Source organism: Pinus tabuliformis, chromosome X (genome assembly GCF_031772625.1).
Source record: "Pinus tabuliformis cultivar Carrire ecotype Pingquan chromosome X, CPIR1, whole genome shotgun sequence".
NCBI lineage: Eukaryota > Viridiplantae > Streptophyta > Pinopsida > Pinales > Pinaceae > Pinus > Pinus tabuliformis.
Window position 1 is genome coordinate 642,807,727 of NC_142308.1, and position 19,756 is coordinate 642,827,482.

General features: G+C 36.7%; 1 pseudogene; it reads right to left on the bottom strand.

The window, feature by feature from the left end:
* Nucleotides 1-1,525: 1,525 nt before the first annotated feature.
* LOC149141642 (uncharacterized) lies at nucleotides 1,526-18,368 on the bottom strand (annotated as a pseudogene).
* Between the last annotated feature and the right edge of the window lie 1,388 nt (nucleotides 18,369-19,756).

Below are 19,756 nucleotides of genomic sequence, written 5' to 3' on the forward strand. Positions count from 1 at the left end.
AAATAAAAAAGAGTTAATTATAAATTCAAATTAAAAAAAAAAAAAAAAATTATGAGGAAGGTTAATATAGATTTTAATAAGTGTAAAGTATGTTTATAATTATATGGAGATGAATTTCGTATTTGGAAAAAAAATATTATTTTAAAATTAAATTATTATTATTATTATAAAATATAAAATTATTATTAAAAAATATATCTGAAAACACTTTTAATTAAAAAACATAAAAAATAAATTTTAATTGAAAACTTTATTCATAATTTTGTCACAAGAATCCCTTGATTGTTGCTCGTAAGGTTTAAAAAATAGCGATTACGTGTAAAGGAAATTACGCAAAGGAAATGCGTGTGTACGAGCTTTTGATAAACTAATATTATCTCTACTATGACCTTCGTTAACCAATTTGATACCTCTGGGTTTAAAAATTGGTAAAAGGGGTTAGTGGAAGCTGGCTTCGCATTTAGGGAACGTGAAAGTGAAAGTGAATATATTACAAATAATATTAAACAATCATATATAAATTAAAACAGAATAAGATTTTAGTGGATGTTGCGGATTTTATGAAAGGAAAAGTAAACACTGGTACCATGAAGACGAATATATTGTATAACTAGCAATTGTCCCAAAAGGTACAAAGAGAGGCCGATAGGATTATTAAATTGGAATTGTTGAATTTTTCTAGAAGAGTTAATTGGTTTGTGGAAAACCTTGTTTTCTTGGACTGGATCATTGTGCAATTACTTTTCAGGAACACATTGAATGTCTTATTTCATTTTAGAGTAAGTTAATTACCCAAAATCAAGAGGTTAAGTTAATTACCCAAAATCAAGAAACCTTTATAGATGGCCAAGCATATACGAAGAATACATCTCATTCATATGCAATACCAAATCCATCTTTTCTTTTCTCTGAGTAAAATTTCAAAAGCATGAACACATCCCATTTCATATGCACAATAAACCCAACTTCTGAAATTTCAATGCTTGGATGCATCCCATTCATATGCTACAGTAAACCCATATTTTCCTTAAATTTCAATCGATAAACACATCCATTCATGAGCCATAACATAACCACAAAAAACAAAACCAAGCCCTGCAATGCCAAAGCATTATCCCCATTCAAAAGCAAAGAAGTAGCAAATATAAACGCTAGCGTTCCACAGTCTTGACTGCGTAAACCAATCATTGCCATCTGGAAAATCAAGAAAATAAAGACGATGACCAGTTAAAGAGATGATAGTGACCCTTTTTCTGGCCTTCTTTGGCTGCCTTTCGCCTGGGAGGCTTCATGCTCGCACACATAACGAAGAATGTCGACTTCAAAAGCTGCAACATTGTCCTGCGGTGGAACAAAATTGGACAACCCAGTTCCGGAAATGGGATCTGCCTAAGATTTCCCCCAGTGGCAATATGATCAATTTTTTTCATAATAGGGCCAGGTACTTTATGCGCCCTCTACTTTATAACCCATATACAATTTGTGCCCCACCCCTAAACCCCGGAAAACCTTGTTTTACCCACAATTAGGTCATTTTTTTCCTAAGAATATACACATCAATTTCTTCATACGCATACTACGAATGCAAATCCTCATGGGGTACTTTCTCCACTGTGAAATAATTAGGACAAATCTGCCAAAAAAGCTGATGGGCTTCTGGAGATCATATATGATAACCTAATATAATTACAGTATTCGTTCCAGAAAGGGCATTCATGGTGGAAATCAAAGGCTCCACAGTATTCTCCAAATAAAAAACATTTGTGGCAACAATGAAAGCAAATGGAGGCTTCAGTACCTGAATCTGCTTCTCGTTGTTCCAATAGAGCTGAGAAATCTTCACTCTTCCAACGTCGGATCCCTATTTTTCGGCCAAGGCGAGGGAGGTCGCCGTCGTGTTTTTCTTCACGTTGCGTTTGACGGCGAGCAGAATGGGGGCGATGTCGATCAAGATCACGTTGAGGCTGAGCAGGGCTAGGCCCATTCCGGCGATGCCGCAGCCAGTCCCGAGTTCGATTCCGTTTTTGTTCTTGAATTGGAAGATTTGGGTGTATACGGGAGTGGGGTTCGGGGTTGGGGTGAGGAGGCAGCGTTCCACGAATTTCACGACGATGAGGGAGCAGGGCTAGACGGAGGTGCCGACGTGCACAACAACAACAACTGGCAGACCAAAGAAACAATTAACTCTAAGGCCAAGAGTGACATAAAAGAATGGGAAAAAGTAGTAAAAATATCTTGTGAAAAGAAGGCAACTCAACTGATATTTGGAAAAAGCAGTCACACTTCAAATCAACGGTTGAAAGTGTCTCACCTGATCGAACGGAGCAGGGTAAAAGTGTTGACGATTTTTTATGCATAGGAAGGCCTATCGGCCTAATTATATACAAAATATAAAACTGAATTAAAATAAAGATTATATGCAAAATATAAAACTAAATTAAAATAAGTTAGACATTTAGACATATTATAGCCAATAAACAATTCTAAAATTCATAAATAAAATATTAAAACTAAATAAATAAAAATTATATACAAAATATAAAACTAAATTAAAATAAGTTAGACTACAAATAAAGTTTAAAACAAACTAAAAGCAAAAAGCAAATAAAGATTATATGCAAAATATAAAACTAAATTAAAATAAGTTAGACATTTAGACATATTATAGCCAATAAACAATTTTAAAATTAAACAAAAATAAATTATATACAAAATATAAAACTAAATAAAAATAAAAATTATATACAAAATATAAAACTAAATTAAAATAAGTTAGACTACAAATAAAGTTTAAAACAAACTAAAAGCAAAAAGCAGTGAAAATATCTTGTGAAAAGAAGGCAACTCAACCGATATTTGGAAAAAGCAGTCACACTTCAAATCAACGGTTGAAAGTGTCTCACCTGATCGAACGGAGTAGGGTAAAAGTGTTGACGATTGTTGATGCATAGGAAGGCCTATCGGCCTAAATATTAAAATTTGGAAAGAACGAACAGATGATTCCATGGTGTAAATTTACGTCAGTGTGGCTCAGCCTTGTAAGACAAAACAGAGGCTACAAACTAAACAGCCAAGTAACACCAATCCTCTCCTCGACCCCATCCCGGAACCTACACGACCACGCCCTCCCTTATTTTGATGGTAGCCCATGTCTATGTTACCACACTTGCAGGTTGCTGCAACTTCGAAAGTCCTTTGATGCTTCTACTTTCATGGATTTCAAGCCTATTTCACTCTGTAATGTAACATATAAGATGACCTCTAAGATAATTGCTACATGTTTTAAAGGGAAGTTATCCACACATATTTCTCTTTAATAATTTGATTTCCTCAAGAAATGTTTGATTCAAGATGCAGTGGCCATAGCTCAGGCATGTATTCATTCAATAAAGACAAGGAAGCAGGAGGCTTTGATTCTAAAGTTGGGTTTAAATAAGGCTTTGATTCTAAATTTGGGTTTAAACAAGGTATATGATTGTGTGGATTGGTCTTTCCTCTAATTTATCCTTCATAAGGTTGGACAATTGATTGATGTGGTGGAATGGATCATGGCTTGTGTGTTTTAGGTCAAATATGTCATGTTGATTAATGGTGTCCCTTCCTCCTTTTTTAAGGCTTCGCGTGGCTTAAGACAAGGATGTTCTCTTTTCCCTTCTTTTCCTTCTTGTATTGAGTAGGAAATTAACTCAGGGTATCATAGTGGGTTTTTTCAAAGCATTATGGTTTTTTAGGAGAAATTTGTTACCCACTTCATCTTTGTTGATGATGTTTTGGTTTTTCGTCGAGTATCTATGGATCAGTGGCCTCATCTTAATATGCTTATCAACAATTTCAGGGAGGCATCTGGCCTATTTATGAATAAAAATAAGTCTTTGATCATCTCTACTTCGGAAGATTGTGTTCTACTTGAGGGGATTTCATCCATTTTATCTGTTAATATATTGGAGTTGGAACAAAGTTTTCAATTTCTCGGTTTTACTCTGAGACCAAACAGGTATAAGATATTGGACTAACAGAGGCTAATTCAAAAATTTGAGTTTTCGACTTGGTCATGTAGAAGGTTAACTTTGGGTGAGTGGTTGACCCTTGCATAGTCGGTCCTTAAGGTATAGTTGTATATTGGATGCACGTTTTCCTTCTTCCCAAGAAAGTTATAAACTATATTAACTCGATTGTTGTTCATTTAATTAGGTCGGGTGCTCATGGTCCAGATAGAATACATCTTGTTCACTTGGATGCCCTCACCAAGTGCAAGGATGAAGGAAGCTGGGGCCTAAAACACCTAGATTAATTTGGATGTGTTTAATATTAAAAGCTTTTAGAGGGCTATTTTTGGCTTTGGTCTTTGCCATAAGATAATTTATGAGAAATATTTAAAAGAACAACCAATCCAGTTGTGGATCCGTAATGGTGTCCCCCTGTGAAAAATGGTTCCTATATTTGGAACAACTTTATGAAAATCAAACATTGGCTCCTTGGTAATTTATGTTGGAACATTGGTATGGGAACCGAGGTGGAGGTGGGCCTAGACCCCATCCAGGGTTTCGCATATAACCATTCTTTATTCAAGGAGATCTTTCTCCATCTTCACACATTGGGAATCCATAAACTTCATCATTTGTGCCAACATGATGATTCGTTGGGATTTTTCCCTATTTGGATTAGATCGAAGGCACTGGGTCTTATTGGTCAGTTGGCGGAAACTTGGGATATGTACATTCAAAATCTTTATGAAGTTGGAATCATCTCCAATGAAAAGGTCGATTCTTTTATGTGGAACATTGGATCCTCTCAACATATAACAATTGAAGAGATATATTCACACATCTCTCAATCCCATAATTTATCGTTTGGTATGATGTGGTATTGGCGGATATGGCCTTGGCATATGACCCTCAAGTTGAAGTGCTTTGGTTGGCTTGTTGGTTTTCCCAAGTGGATATTTTGTTTTCTATAGGAGAACAAGGACCATATACATTTATTTTTCAAATGTCAAGGGGTGATTGCAATATGGAAAAGGATTCTACAGTATATGAAGATTGTTGTTAGTTGGTCATATATCTCTATTAATGATTGCATCATGGATTGGTTTCACAATTTTAAGGATCACAAAATCCTTCCCTTCTTTATTTTCTAGGGTATCTGGTGTGGAAAGAACAAACTCCTTTTTGAAGATTCTCCATTTTCCATTGACATGACTTGCAACAAGATTATTGTTTTCTTTTTGGAATATCAACAACAATCTATTATTGGGAAGAACATGAACTTGATGCCATTCGACTGCTGGGAAAACTTCCTCGTTGGTTTTTTCGATGGTGTTACTCAAAATTCTATCTTGGATGTGGTGTACTTTTAGTTTTGGACCCTTGTTTATATTATGCTTTTAGTTGGCAAGGAGGTCCGGGGAGTAATACTAAAGCAGAGGTAATGGCATTGTGGGGCCTTCTCTATTGTGCTCTCTGGATATCTCTCAAAACTCTAGATGTCTTTGGAGATTTCATGGTTACAATAGACCAGGCCAATTATAGATCAAGTTTTAGCCCTCCAATTCTCTCCAATTAGTTAAATCAAATCAAGGCTTTGTTTGTGCAATTTGATAAACTCTCATTTTCCCACACTCGATGTCAACATAATGAAATGGCATATAGACTATCAAAGAGTGGACTACATCAATTGACAAGTAGGATCGACTTCCAAGTTTTCATGAAAGGAAGAATCGTGAGTGATGAGACCATCCCTCTCTCTGCCTACTTTTACAGATCTCAACTTATGTTTTTCTTTGGTTTTTTGGGGCTCTGTTTATATGATACTTGGTCTATATAAACATAGTTCTGTTGGTGATTACACATGTTTATTTTTCCATGTGTTAGGATGCTTCTATGCCTCATCTCATACATCCATTTTTATTTTTATTTTTTTTATAATATGACATTGGTGTAGTCTTTGCTTTTGTATAGTTTCAGTTACGTTGCTTCTTGACTTAGGTGGTGTTTTATGGGGTGTTTTCTAAATCTGCCTAGATCTCGATCATTAAGCCATTCTTTTATGTATAAGCTTTTCACATAACAAAACATTTGTACATATATGATCTATTCTTACATCTAACCGGTTTATATTAATATAAACTTGTGTTTTTCTTCCCAAAACAAAAAGAATATAAGATTAGAAAATGGCTAAGATTTCTCCAAAATAAAAATAAAAAATATAACATTAGAGAATGGATAAGATTTTAACGTTGATCGGAAAATGTAAGCCTTGAGGTTAGGTAAACGATCGTTGAACATTCAAATTCCACCCACAATAGCAATAACTTCATATTTAAAGTTTGGCTAAGGATCTTAATAATTCAATGCTTGCAAACGGTGTTTGACAACCTCAATAAATAAATATGGTCTACATGCAACTATTTCTGGGAAGTAGACTGAGGAATCCTAAACTTATAGCGTACGCAAAGTATAATTTTTTGGGTTATATTGTATTTTATTGTTTTATTCGAAAGAGTTTAATCTTTTTGGTTATTTTGTATTTTATTATTTTATTCGAAAGAGTTTAATATTTTTGGGTTATTTTGTATTTTATTGCTTTATTCGAAAAAGTTTAATTGGGTGATTTTTTTATTGGAATATGGTAATATAGTTTGTGGTTAAATATTTTATTGTATTTAAATTATATTTTCTCAATATTTTGAGAAAATTTAATAAAAAAATCTTTAAAAAATAAAAAATTAACCATTTAAATTAAACTATTTTATTTTTAATATTCAAAAGATTATTTAAATTTTATCTTTTTCATTATGAATAATGTAGGATGAAATTCGTAAAAAATTGTGTTTATTATGTTTTATCACATTAAAGTTAATTTTGAATAAAGGTTAAAAAATAGGTAAATTTAATTGTTTTTAACAGATTCCTTGCTAGCAGGGTTTTTTTAAGAAAATTATGATATTAATGGTTTGATAGGAATTTTCACTATAAACGTTTATTGTTAAGTATTTAGTTTAAAAATATGAAAAATAAATAAATTATAAAAGAATTTTATTTCTAAAAAAGCCACCAAAAAGTATTGAGTTTATGTTATGGTTTAATTCATTCTATTTTAACTAATTTTTATTATACATTTTAGAAATTAATATAAATTTGTGTTTTTTTAAATTATGGTGAATTGGTAACTCATTGAAGTAATTTGGCCAAGTCTTATAATACAAAAATGGTTTTTGAGTCAAGAGGCTCATTCTACAACACAGTATGAGAGGACGTACTGCCCTTTTAAAGTTAAAATTAAAATAAATAAATAAATCGTGCTCCTATAATAAAAACTAGTATGAGGGGATGTGTAAAAAATTAAAAAAAAAAATGATGCTTTAAATAGAAAAATAGTGTCGGCTATAAAAAAATGCATATATTGTAAATTAATTTAAAGTCAAAAAAATTGAGCAAGATATTTAAACTTTATACTTTTCAAAAATATTTCAATGGGATATCTAAATAAACTATTTGAATATCTATGTTAACTAATTTATGTAGATGTCAACTTCATAAAATAAAATATTTTAATATTGTATGTAATAAAAGATTCAATGTGGATTATCAATCAAATATTTTAATACGGATTAATATTGACATATACTTAAAAATATATTAATAATAAAAAACAATTTAAATTTTCCATAAATGTAGATGTTATGTAAAAAAAATTAATGTCAACTATTTTATGTATTTATCATGAAAAACTATTTTTATGGTTAAAAAGTTTGTGTGGTCCTATATATATTACGTTCAAAAATACAATTTAAACAATAAAAAATTACACATTGTATTTTGCACTCTAAAAAAGTTTACACGTGAAGAAATTTGATTCCTTCTAGCTCATTAGGGTGGATGTACAGGTGTAATGTATGTAAACAATTTTAAATATCATCTAATTAAAAAAAAAAAGAAAAAAAGAAAAAAAAAGAGTTAAAATAATATCAACTCCAAATGAGTGTAAACATTTAAATGTTGGGTCAATTAATAACCAACCTAGATCCATCTTAACCCCACCGCGGATCTACCAAGAGTTGAGAGGGATCCAACCTCTCGAGGTGAAAACCTATTTTTTAGTGCAAAACTTGAGGAAAGTTTTGCACCTCGAGATACTGGATCCCTCTCGAAGCTTGATAGATAGCTCGTTATAAAATACTATACCCAAAAATACACACTCTCTCTCCATATATATATATATATATATATATATATATATATATATATATATATATCGCTCTCCCTCCAAATCTATCTATCTCTCGCTCTCCCTAAATCTACCTCTCTCTTTCTCCTCTCTCTCTCTCTCTCTCTCTTTTCCCTCCAGCTCTCCTATCTCCCTTAGTCTCTCTCTGTCACTCCCTTGTCACTCCCTCTCTATCTCCACATTTCTCCCTTTGTCTTTCTTCTTGCCTCCCTCTCCCACCCCCTCCAATTCCATCTCTCTCTCCTCCTCTCTCTCTTCCTTCCTCTCTCTCCCTTCTCTCTGTGATGACCCCGGAGAATGTAAATATTGGAATTTTACTGTGGTAAAGGACAGAGTTGGAAGACTGTTTTGTTTAAAAAAAAAAAAAAAAAACTTTAATCATATTGTTGTATTATTGTGAATTAAAAATATATTTCTTGAAATGCTGGCAACTTCTGAAAGGAAGATTGGAAGAGGAAATCAGTCGTGGAAACTGCATAAAACTACCTTCCCTAACTGGAAAGGCCTCCAGGAGAAAAGGGAAGGGAGAGACAAAAATTATGTGCTGTAAGGACAGACAGATAAAAAAGAAAAAAAGAGGAAACTGGTTAAGTCTGGTAAGGACCAGATAACCAAGCACAAGTTGCATGAATCTTGTTGAGGGCCTTGGGCCTGCAAGATAGCTCGGGGGCAGATTCCAGTCTTGGCGACGGATCTCATGGTTGGGTGGTCAAGAGTAGCAAAGGATACAGGTGAACCTCTGTAACACATCTACAACCAGGCGGACCAGGTAAGTGGAAATTTCTGGAAACTATCTTATTGATGAATATACATCTATGTTGTTAGCGTTAACTGCAAGTTACAGAAGTCTAAGTACAGTAGGAGAGGCTGTGAAATTATCTGGAAAACTCACTTATCTTTTACCCTTACTTTACATACGGTAATGTTATCTGTTCGGAATTAAAATATAGTAATTATGCTATGGTTATTGGTCCTTCAAAACTCAAAGACAGAGGTCAAATATTCTTATATAGAACACTGATGAATTACTTTACATATATAAGGAAATAAATAAGTTTTGTTGACCATGAGTCTGTACACTTTAGTAGAGAATAAAATAGCAGACCCGAGCCGAAAATTACCAGAACTGGTAGGAACGACTGTAATGTGATTGTCCAATAAAGAGATTCAGAAGACCAGACGAGATTACATCATATATGACAGTTTTCACAAACTGTAGAACAAAAGAGATTCAGAAGACCAGAGGAGAATACATCATATATGACAGTTTGCACAAACTGTAGAACAAGTATATATATGACAAGTACAAAATACATATTTCACCATAGACCAGAAAGCAAATGCGATAAGCGGTGAGGATTCTACCGTCGAAATAATCGCACATTTCTTTTCAATAATAAACAAAGCCCTTCTATCATTATCCTTACATATCGATAGTATGGTGCTCTAACAGTTCAAAGAGGCACTACAGCCGAAAACGGAACAGGAAAAGAACCAACAACTATTTCCCTTAAGACAACGGCGGTTCCGCCGTATCACAGAAATATGAGAACATATATAAGAATATCACGGAAATATGAGAGCATGTTTATAAATATCACAGTAAAATGAGAACATGTATATAAATATAACAGAACTGACATTATAACACATATAAACTATTCCGGAGAGGTGAGTTTAGTCTGTTATTAACTGCTCAGAAAACCCCAGAAATGAATTTATAACTACAGAGTCGAGCAATCATGCCTGAGAACGACGAACTCGAGATATAACAATGCTATTCATTAAAAAAAAACAGAGAGGTTCCATGTTCCATGACCGGTCCAACCAGTAGTCTCAACTACTCCGTTACCAAATAATTACACTGTAAATGGTTTATAAAAACAAACAAAGGAATACTGAGATAATTTAACTGCGGGGACTGCCAAGGCACCTCCTGTTGAAGGAACTGACCGTTCCTCACAATTCCAACAGAACCGGCCGAGACAACGAAGTCTGGGGTTACAAAAGAAAAACCATAAGCAGCCTCGGAGGCAAGCCTCAAGGACCCTGTCTTGGGTTACTTCGGTCAGGATATGGAAAATCTGGAGCCAATAAAAAAAACGAACACGAGTATATATAAATTTCGTGGCCGCAACAGTCGAAAAGGGAAAACCCCAAACATTGCACCCGGGAAACAGTTCGAGCATGAAATTGCTTACCCGCTATACGACGTTAAAGGTTGGGTTGCCGAGGGCCCAACGTCCTGTATATGGAAAGAATTCATTGCCGCAACAACCACCTTCAAGCACAGAGAAACAATTGAACTGTTAATACACATACTAATTCAAAGGAGAAGCCTGTATAAAAGACTGACATAACAGGAGAATCGGAAAAACTTATTATAACAAATGCCATCACCTGCAAGGTTTGATTCCGGGAAGCCGAAGGGGTAACTCCTGTGTATCGGATGAATCTCGGCAGAGGAGTTCATGAAAGGCATCCCCTGTACGCGAAGGAGACAAGCCAAACCTGGGAGCGACGCCAGGCCCAAATGAACTAGGTGAAGACTCAAGCCGCTTAATACGAACCCTAAAACCCTCCAATAAACATCCACCCTCAGATCTCGATCGGATGATCCCCTTCGTCGAAATGAGGCGGGAACCTGAGGCGTGAGAAATGAGGGTACGGGGCTCTGCCACTTCACATGGTCAAGCAGGAAGGGCAGGCCAGATGCACTGTAGAACATTAAACATCTGTCCATAAACTTAATACCGCTCAACAACTCATCGCCGTATTAATATTCTGGTCGCAACATAAAAAACCAGCGCTATTAACTGGTTGCCCATGTGTCATATCCGATGCATACATACCAAAAACGTTTATATGTTGCCAAAGTATCATAATCGATGCGTACACACTAAACATTTTTACGGGAAATAGATTGGTTGTTGTTGGTAAATATTCATTAACATTCTTTAATGAGATTAATAGTCCGAGTGGACTGTTTTTCATAGCGGAGTGTGTGCAAATTAAAGAATACAGTAAGTTAAGTGTGTAAAGGATAAAAAGATTAAAATATTTTTTTTTATTATATATGTATGTTGAGGGTAGGATCGTGACAAATTGGTATCAGAGCGAGGTTACAATACTGTGACCTCTGGAAGAACATGTAAAGAGGTTTAAACTGAAAGAAAATAAACCAGCAATGTATAGTTAACTATCGTATTATATTTATAAGAAGGACAACTAATATAATTAACTCCTCTTCTGGTTCCATTTCTTAGGTTGAGATAGAGGAAACAACAACATATAGACAATAGACAGTAATAGTGAATATGCAGAGAGCTGGAAGCGCTCCGCACAGATCGATAGCAGGTCAGGACCCTACAGTAAATCCTAGGGATAACCCAGAGTTGTGGGTACAACTTGGTGAGGAGACACGTAGCACGAACCTTGCAATACTAGAGACGGTCCAGGAACTGAAGAATGAGATGGCACGATTACGAGAGGATAATGCACGACTGACGGTGGAACAAGAAAGAATTTTGAAGAGTTTGTTGGACAGGCAGAACCCACCATTAGCTAATCCCAGCATAGAACAACAGAGAATGACAGAAGAACGAAATTATCCGACAGAACCTGAAAAATCAGAAGAGGGGGAGGACCACTCTAACAATGCATCTGAACAGCAGACTTCGAAACGTCAAAGAGTGGAGCTACAGGGAGAATTTCGAAAAATTAAACCTCCACACTTTGATGGGGAGCAGGAAGAAGCGGCTGAAGCTTGGCTAATTAACATGAACAAATATTTTCAGCTGTATGAATATGACCACAACCTGAAGGCACGATTGGCCATCTTCCAGCTACAAGGTAAAGCAACCCTGTGGTGGGAGGAAGTTAAGATCATCAAAGGGGTAAGCGAACGAACCATAACCTAGGAGAAGTTTCAGAAATACTTCAAAGAAAGATATCTGACCGAGCGCTTCTATGATGAAAAAGCAAGGGAATTCCATGATTTACGGTTGGGACAGCAGACTATGGACGAGTTTATCAACCGTTTTACCTCCCTACTTCGCTATGTGCCCTATATTAAAGAAGAAAAAGCCAAGGTGCAAAGATTTTTTAGTAGTTTACCCCTATAGATACGAGAAAGGATTGAGTTTGACAATCCTAGGACAATGGATGAAGCTATCCGCAAGGCTAGAATCTGCTACCAGCAGAATAAACAGAAAGGAGATGCTCCAAACAAAAGATGGAATGAAGAAAGAGGTAATAAAACAGTTGGGAACAGTAAGGGAAGTCGCAGCAGTGGAAGTAAGGGAATTAGTAAAGGGAAAAACAATAGAACTATACAAAGAGGTTCACTCAGGTCTAAGCCAATCAATGAATCTAGAGTGAGTGAACAGCCTGTCAAGCTGGAGGGTGAAGGAATGGCCAGACCCCCAGTGCAATGCTGGGGTTGTGGAGGACCACACTATGTCAAAAACTGCCCGCAGTGGAAGGGAACTTATCAGATATCTCAGATCCATGAGGCATCGACCGTTGGTGATGTGGGATGTAGCATACCAAGGATTAACGCAGCCCTGTACGATCGTCAGGCGGAATACCAGCCGACCATGGTGGAATTTGAAGGTAAAATTTCAGATCTTTCTATAGCTGTTCTAATTGATCCAGGAGCTACTTTAAGTTATATTAGCCCAAAGATAGTAGAACAATGTAAGCTACAACCTAAAAAATTCAAGAATCCATGGCTGGTACAACTAGCTACGGGGGCCAAGAGATGAGTCTTGGAAAAAATTAATAACTGCTCTTTAACCATAGCAGGACAGCCTGTAGTGGCAGATTTGAATGTACTTCCTCTGGGTTCATATGATGTTCTGATTGGGATGGATTGGTTAGAAAAACACTGGTCACTAGTAAATTGCAAGACAAAAACCATTATTTACAAAGATGACTTTGGAGAAAAGCAGGAAATGCAAGGGATTAAGCGCCCAGTGCAGATCCGGCCGATCACTGCATCCCAACTAGCTAAATGTATCAGAAAAAGATGTCAAATTTATGCCATTCAGGTAGGCTAGGCAAATTCAAAGGATAAAACAGCCACACTGGAAAACATTCCTGTAATACAAGAATTTGCGGATGTTTTTCCAGAGGAGATACCCGGGCTGCCACCTAAAAGAGATATAGATTTTACCATCGAATTGACACTGGGGGCAGCACCAGTGTCGCGGACACCTTATAGAATGAGCGTACCTAAATTGACAGAATTAAAAATGCAACTACAAGAGCTGCTAGACAAAGATTATATTCGTCCCAGTGTATGTCCATGGGGAGCCCCGGTGTTATTTGTCAAGAAAAAAGACGGAACTCTTCGAATGTGTATAGATTATCGTCAGCTAAATAAGCTCATGATCAAAAATAAATATCCTTTACCTCGGATTGATGAACTTTTCGATCAAGTGAAGGGTACAACAGTGTTCTCTAAGATCGATCTACGATCAGGTTATCACCAGATTAGGATTAAGGAGGAAGATATCGCTAAAACAGCTTTCAGAACACGGTATGGGCACTACGAGTTTGTAGTGCTACCTTTTGGTTTGACCAATGCACCCGCCACCTTTATGTGTTTAATGAACAGTGTGTTTCATAGGTTCTTGGATAAATTTGTGCTGATATTCATCGATGATATTCTGATATACTCTTGTTCTAAGGAGGAGCACAAGGAGCATCTCAGGTTAGTACTACAAACTCTCCGAGAACACCAGCTGTATGCTAAGTTCAGCAAGTGTGATTTCTTCAAGGAGGAAATACAGTATTTAGGCCATATAATCACTAAAGAGGGGATTGCAGTGGACCCTGAAAAGATAAGGACCATAATGGAATGGCCCATACCAAAGGATGTGACAGACATCAGGTCCTTTATGGGGTTAGCTGGTTATTATAGAAGATTTGTGGAAGGTTTTTCAAGGGTAGCATACCCTATTACCTCGTTACAGAAAAAAGGAAGGGTATTCAAATGGACCTCAGGGTGTCAGCGAAGCTTTGAGCAACTTAAACATTTACTCACCACAGCACCCATCTTAAGTATAGCTGATCCTAATAAGGATTACGTGGTATGTACTGATGCAAGTAAGGAAGGTGTGGGCGGTGTGTTGATGCAAGAAGGAAGAGTGATCACTTACGAATCAAGAAAGCTAAAGGAGCATGAGCAGAAATATTCTGCCTACGATTTAGAATTAGCAGTTGTCATACATGCACTGAAAATGTGGCGGCATTATCTCATGGGAAGAAAATTTTTGTTGCTGACAGACCACCACAGTCTGACAAATTACTTCAGCCAACCTACCTTAAATATGAGGCAAGCCCGCTGGGCAGATTTTTTAAGTGGATTTGATTTTGAAATTAAGCATTTGAAAGGGAAGGAGAACCGCGTGGCTGACGCATTAACTCAGAAGGTGCAATGCTTGTATGAAATTTCGTCCAGTAAATGGAAGAATCCCTTGATTGAAATGATAAAAACAGCAGCATATCAAGATGCTAAATACCAACAAATAAAACAGTAGGTACAGCAACCTTCCAGCGGGAAAAATCAGCAGGGATATGAATTAGATGATGTTGGAATGTTGTATTATAATAAGAGACTGTATGTACCTAATAAAATTAGTCTTAAAAATCTGATTTTGGATGAGTTTCACATCAGCCACTATGCAGGACATCCGGGGTATCAAAAGATGATCACCGCACTTTGAAAGGAATACCATTGGCCGAGAATGAAAAAGAATGTAGCTGATTACTTAGCACGGTGTTTGGAGTGTCAGCAGATTAAAGCGAAGCACCTACACCCAGCAGGGCTATTACAACCTTTACCCATTCCGGAATGGAAATGGGAAACTATTTCTATGGATTTCATAACAAGATTGCCTCGGACAAAGAAGAACAATGATTCTATTAAGGTCGTGGTAGACAAACTAAGTAAGGAAGCACACTTTATACCCGTGCAGTCCACTTACAAGGCTGTGCAAATTGCTCACATTTTTATGCAGAATGTGTTCAAACTGCACGGACTTCCGAAGACAATAATATCTGACTGTGATGTAAAACTCACGTCAACCTTTTGGAGAGCATTGTTTACCGAACTGGGAACACAGCTGAATTTCAGCACAGCCTATCATCCCCAGACCGACGGTCAAACAGAGCGAGTGAACCAAGTGGTGGAGGACATGTTAAGAGCATGCGTAATGCAGAAACCAACCCAGTGGGAGGAATATTTACATTTGGTTTAATTCGCATATAATAACGGATATCACACGTCAACACAATTGAGCCCCTTTGAAGTCTTGTACGGGCGAAAATGCCGTACACCCTCAAGTTGGGGTGGACCTGAGGAAAAATTAAGATTGGGGCCAGAAATGCTCAAAGAAATGGAGGACATGGTAAAAAGGGTACGTATTAATTTAAAGGCTGCTCAAGACAGACAAAAGAGCTTTTCTGATCGGAAAAGAAGGTTCAAAGAATACCAGGTCGGTGACCATGTTTATGTGAGGATCCAAGCCAGAAAGAGTACCCTGCAGTGGAGCGGTTGTGCCAAGCTTGCACCCCGTTATTTTGGACCTTTCCAGGTCTTGGCAAGAGTTGGGCAGGTAGCTTACCAACTTGCCCTACCAAGCCATATTAGAATCCACAATGTCTTCCATGTTTCTATACTAAAAAATACATTTACGACCCTAAACATGTGATCAAATGGCAGGATATATGGGTAAGAACTAAATCCGGTTGATCCAATTAAAATTTATTCAAAAAAAAATGATGACTGGAAATATTGTTGATTGCAGGTCGAACCGGAAGGCGAGGTTCTGGTCGAACCATTGAGCATCCTCGACCGGAGAGAAGTGCAGCTGCGGAAGCGAGCTATTACCCAAGTTAAAGTGCAGTGGCAGCACTATGGGCTTGATGAGGCCACTTGGGAAGATGAAGAGCTCATAAAAAAGGCTTATCCGTAATTGTTTATGAAAATCAAACATCGGGACGATGTCCAATCTCAGGAGGGGGAGATGTGATGACCCCGGAGAATGTAAATATTGGAATTTTACTGTTGTAAGGGACAGAGTTGGAAGACTGTTTTGTTTTTTTTATAAAAAAAAAACTTTAATCATATTATTTTATTATTGTGAATTAAAAATATATTTCTTGAAATGCTGGCAACTTCTAAAAGGAAGATTGGAAGAGGAAATTAGTTGTGGAAACCGCATAAAACTACCTTCCCTAACTGGAAAGGCCTCCAGGAGAAAAGGGAAGGGAGATTTTGTGCTGTAAGGACAGACAGATAAAAAAGAAAAAAAGAGGAAACTGGTTAAGTCTGGTAAGGACCAGATAACCAAGCACAAGTTGCATGAATCTTGTTGAGGGCCTTGGGCCTACAAGATAGCTCGGGGGGAGATTCCAGTCTTGGCGATGGATCTCATGGTTGGGTGGTCAAGAGTAGCAAAGGATACAGGTGAACCTCTGTAACACATCTACAACCAGGCAGACCAGGTAAGTGGAAATTTCTGGAAACTATCTTAGTGATGAATATACATCTATGTTGTTAGCGTTAACTGCAAGTTACAGAAGTCTAAGTACAGTAGGAGAGGCTGTGAAATTATCTGGGAAACTCACTTATCTTTTACCCTTACTTTACATACGGTAATGTTATCTGTTCGGAATTAATATATAGTAATTATGCTATGGTTATTGGTCCTTCAAAACTCAAAGACAGAGGTCAAATATTCTTATATAGAACACCGATGAATTACTTTACATATATAAGGAAATAAATAAGTTTTGTTGACCATGAGTCTGTACACTTTAGTAGAGAATAAAATAGCAGATTCGAGCCGAAAATTACCAGAATTGGTAGGAACGACTGTAATGCCATTGTCCAATAAACAGATTCAGAAGACCAGACGAGATTACATCATATATGACAGTTTGCACAAACTATAGAACAAAAGAGATTCAGAAGACCAGAGGAGATTACATCATATATGACAGTTTGCACAAACTATAGAACAAGTATATATATGACAAGTACAAAATACATATTTCACCGTAGACCAGAAAGCAAATGCGATAAGCGGAGATGATTCTACCGTCGAAATAATCGCACATTTCTTTTCAATAATAAACAAAGCCCTTCTATCATTATCCTTACATATCGATAGTATGGTGCTCTAACAGTTCAAAGAGGCACTACAGCCAAAAACAGAACAGGAAAAGAACCAACAACTATTTCCCTTAAGACAGCGGCAGTTCCTCCGTATCACAGAAATATGAGAACATATATAAGAATATCACGGAAATATGAGAGCATGTTTATAAATATCACAGTAAAATGAGAACATGTATATAAATATAACAAAACTGACATTATAACACATATAAACTATTCCGGAGAGGTGAGTTTAGTCTGTTATTAACTGCTCAGAAAACCCCAGAAATGAATTTATAACTACAGAGTCGAGCAATCATGCCAGAGAACGGCGAACTCGAGATATAACAATGCTATTCATTAAAAAAAAATAGAGAGGTTCCATGTTCCATGACCGGTCCAACCAGTAGTCTCAACTAATCCATTACCAAATAATTACACTGTAAATGGTTTATAAAAACAAACAAAGGAATACTGAGATAATTTAACTGTGGGAACTGCCAGGGCACCTCCTGTTGAAGGAACTGATCGTTCCTCACAATTCCAACAGAACCGGTCGAGACAACGAAGTCTGGGGTTACAAAAGAAAAACCATAAGCAGCCTCGGAGGCAAGCCTCAAGGACCTTGTCTTGGGTTACTTCGGTCAGGATATGGAAAATCTGGAGCCAATAAAAAAAACGAAAACGAGTATATATAAATTTCGTGGCCGCAACAATCGAAAAGGGAAAACCCCAAACATTGCACCCGGGAAACAATTCGAGCATGAAATTGCTTACCCGCTATACGGCGTTAAAGGTTGGGTTGCCGAGGGCCCAACGTCCTGTATATGGAAAGAGTTCATTGCCGCAGCAACCACCTTCAAGCACATAGAAGCAATTGAACTGTTAATACACATACTAATTCAAAGGAGAAGCCTTTATAAAAGACTGACATAACAGGAGAATCGGAAAAACTTACTGTAACAAATGCCATCACTTGCAAGGTTTGATTCCGGGAAGCCGAAGGGGTAACTCCTGTGTAGCGGATGAATCTCGGCAGAGGAGTTCATGAAAGGCATCCCCTGTACGCGAAGGAGACAAGCCAAACCTGGGAGCGGCGCCAGGCCCAAATGAACTGGGTGAAGACTCAAGCCGCTTAATACGAACCCTAAAACCCTCCGATAAACCTCCACCCTCAGATCTCGATCGGATGATCCCCTTCGTCGAAATGAGGCGGGAACCTGAGGCGCGGGGAATGAGGGTACGGGGCTCTGCCACTTCACATGGTCAAGCAGGAAGGGCAGGCCAGATGCACTGTAGAACATTAAACATCTGTCCATAAACTTAATACCGCTCAACAACTCATCGCCGGATTAATATTCCGGTCGCAACATAAAATGCCAGCGCTATTAACCGGTTGCCCATGTGTCATATCCGATGCATACATACCAAAAACGTTTATATGTTGCCAAAGTATCATAATCGATGCGTACACACTAAACATTTTTACGGGCAATAGATTGGTTGTCGTTGGTAAATATTCCTTAACATTCTTTAATGAGATTAATAGTCCGAGTGGACTCTTTGTCATAGCGGAGTGTGTGAAAATTAAAGAATACAGTAAGTTAAGTGTGTAAAGGATAAAAAGATTAAAATAATTTTTTTTTATTATATATGTACATTGAGAGTAGGATCGTGACACTCTCCCACCTCCCTTTGTCCCCCCTGCCAATCGCTCTCTCTCTTCCCTCCAACTCTATCATTATCTCCCTTCCCCTCTGCTTCTCTCTCCCCCCTTCATCTATGTGTCTCCATCTCTCTCTTCCCCTTCCCTCCCTATCTCTCTCCTCTCTTCTTCTCTCTCTTCCCTATATTTTGGATTACTCATGTCAAAAAAAATAAAATAATGAAAAACTTAAAAAAAATCATACACTATCTTTAATCTATTATCAATAATAGATTGATTATATATATATATATATAATTCTTAATTTTATTAAAACCTTAATTTAATTTATATGGGAATATTTTTAGTAGTCGCGAGGATAGAAGGTTTAAATATATCTCAAAAGTAATTGTAACTTTTTCCCTTTTAAAAAAATGTTATAAAATTAAATTAAAATAAAATATTTTTAATATGAAATAAGTTATGGCTTTTTGGCGTGTGGTACTAATAAGCCAAGGTATTGGCCCATGGTATTGTAACAAAGCTTAGTTACAAGTTGATAATATCCATGGTAAAGTGGGGTGAATATCCATGATTAAGAATATTTTCATATTGTTATAAAATATTTTGATTGTGAAATAAACTATGTATTTTTAATCTCTCGTATTGTAACAAAGTCTATTTTTTACAAGTTAATAATATCCATGGTTAAGAAT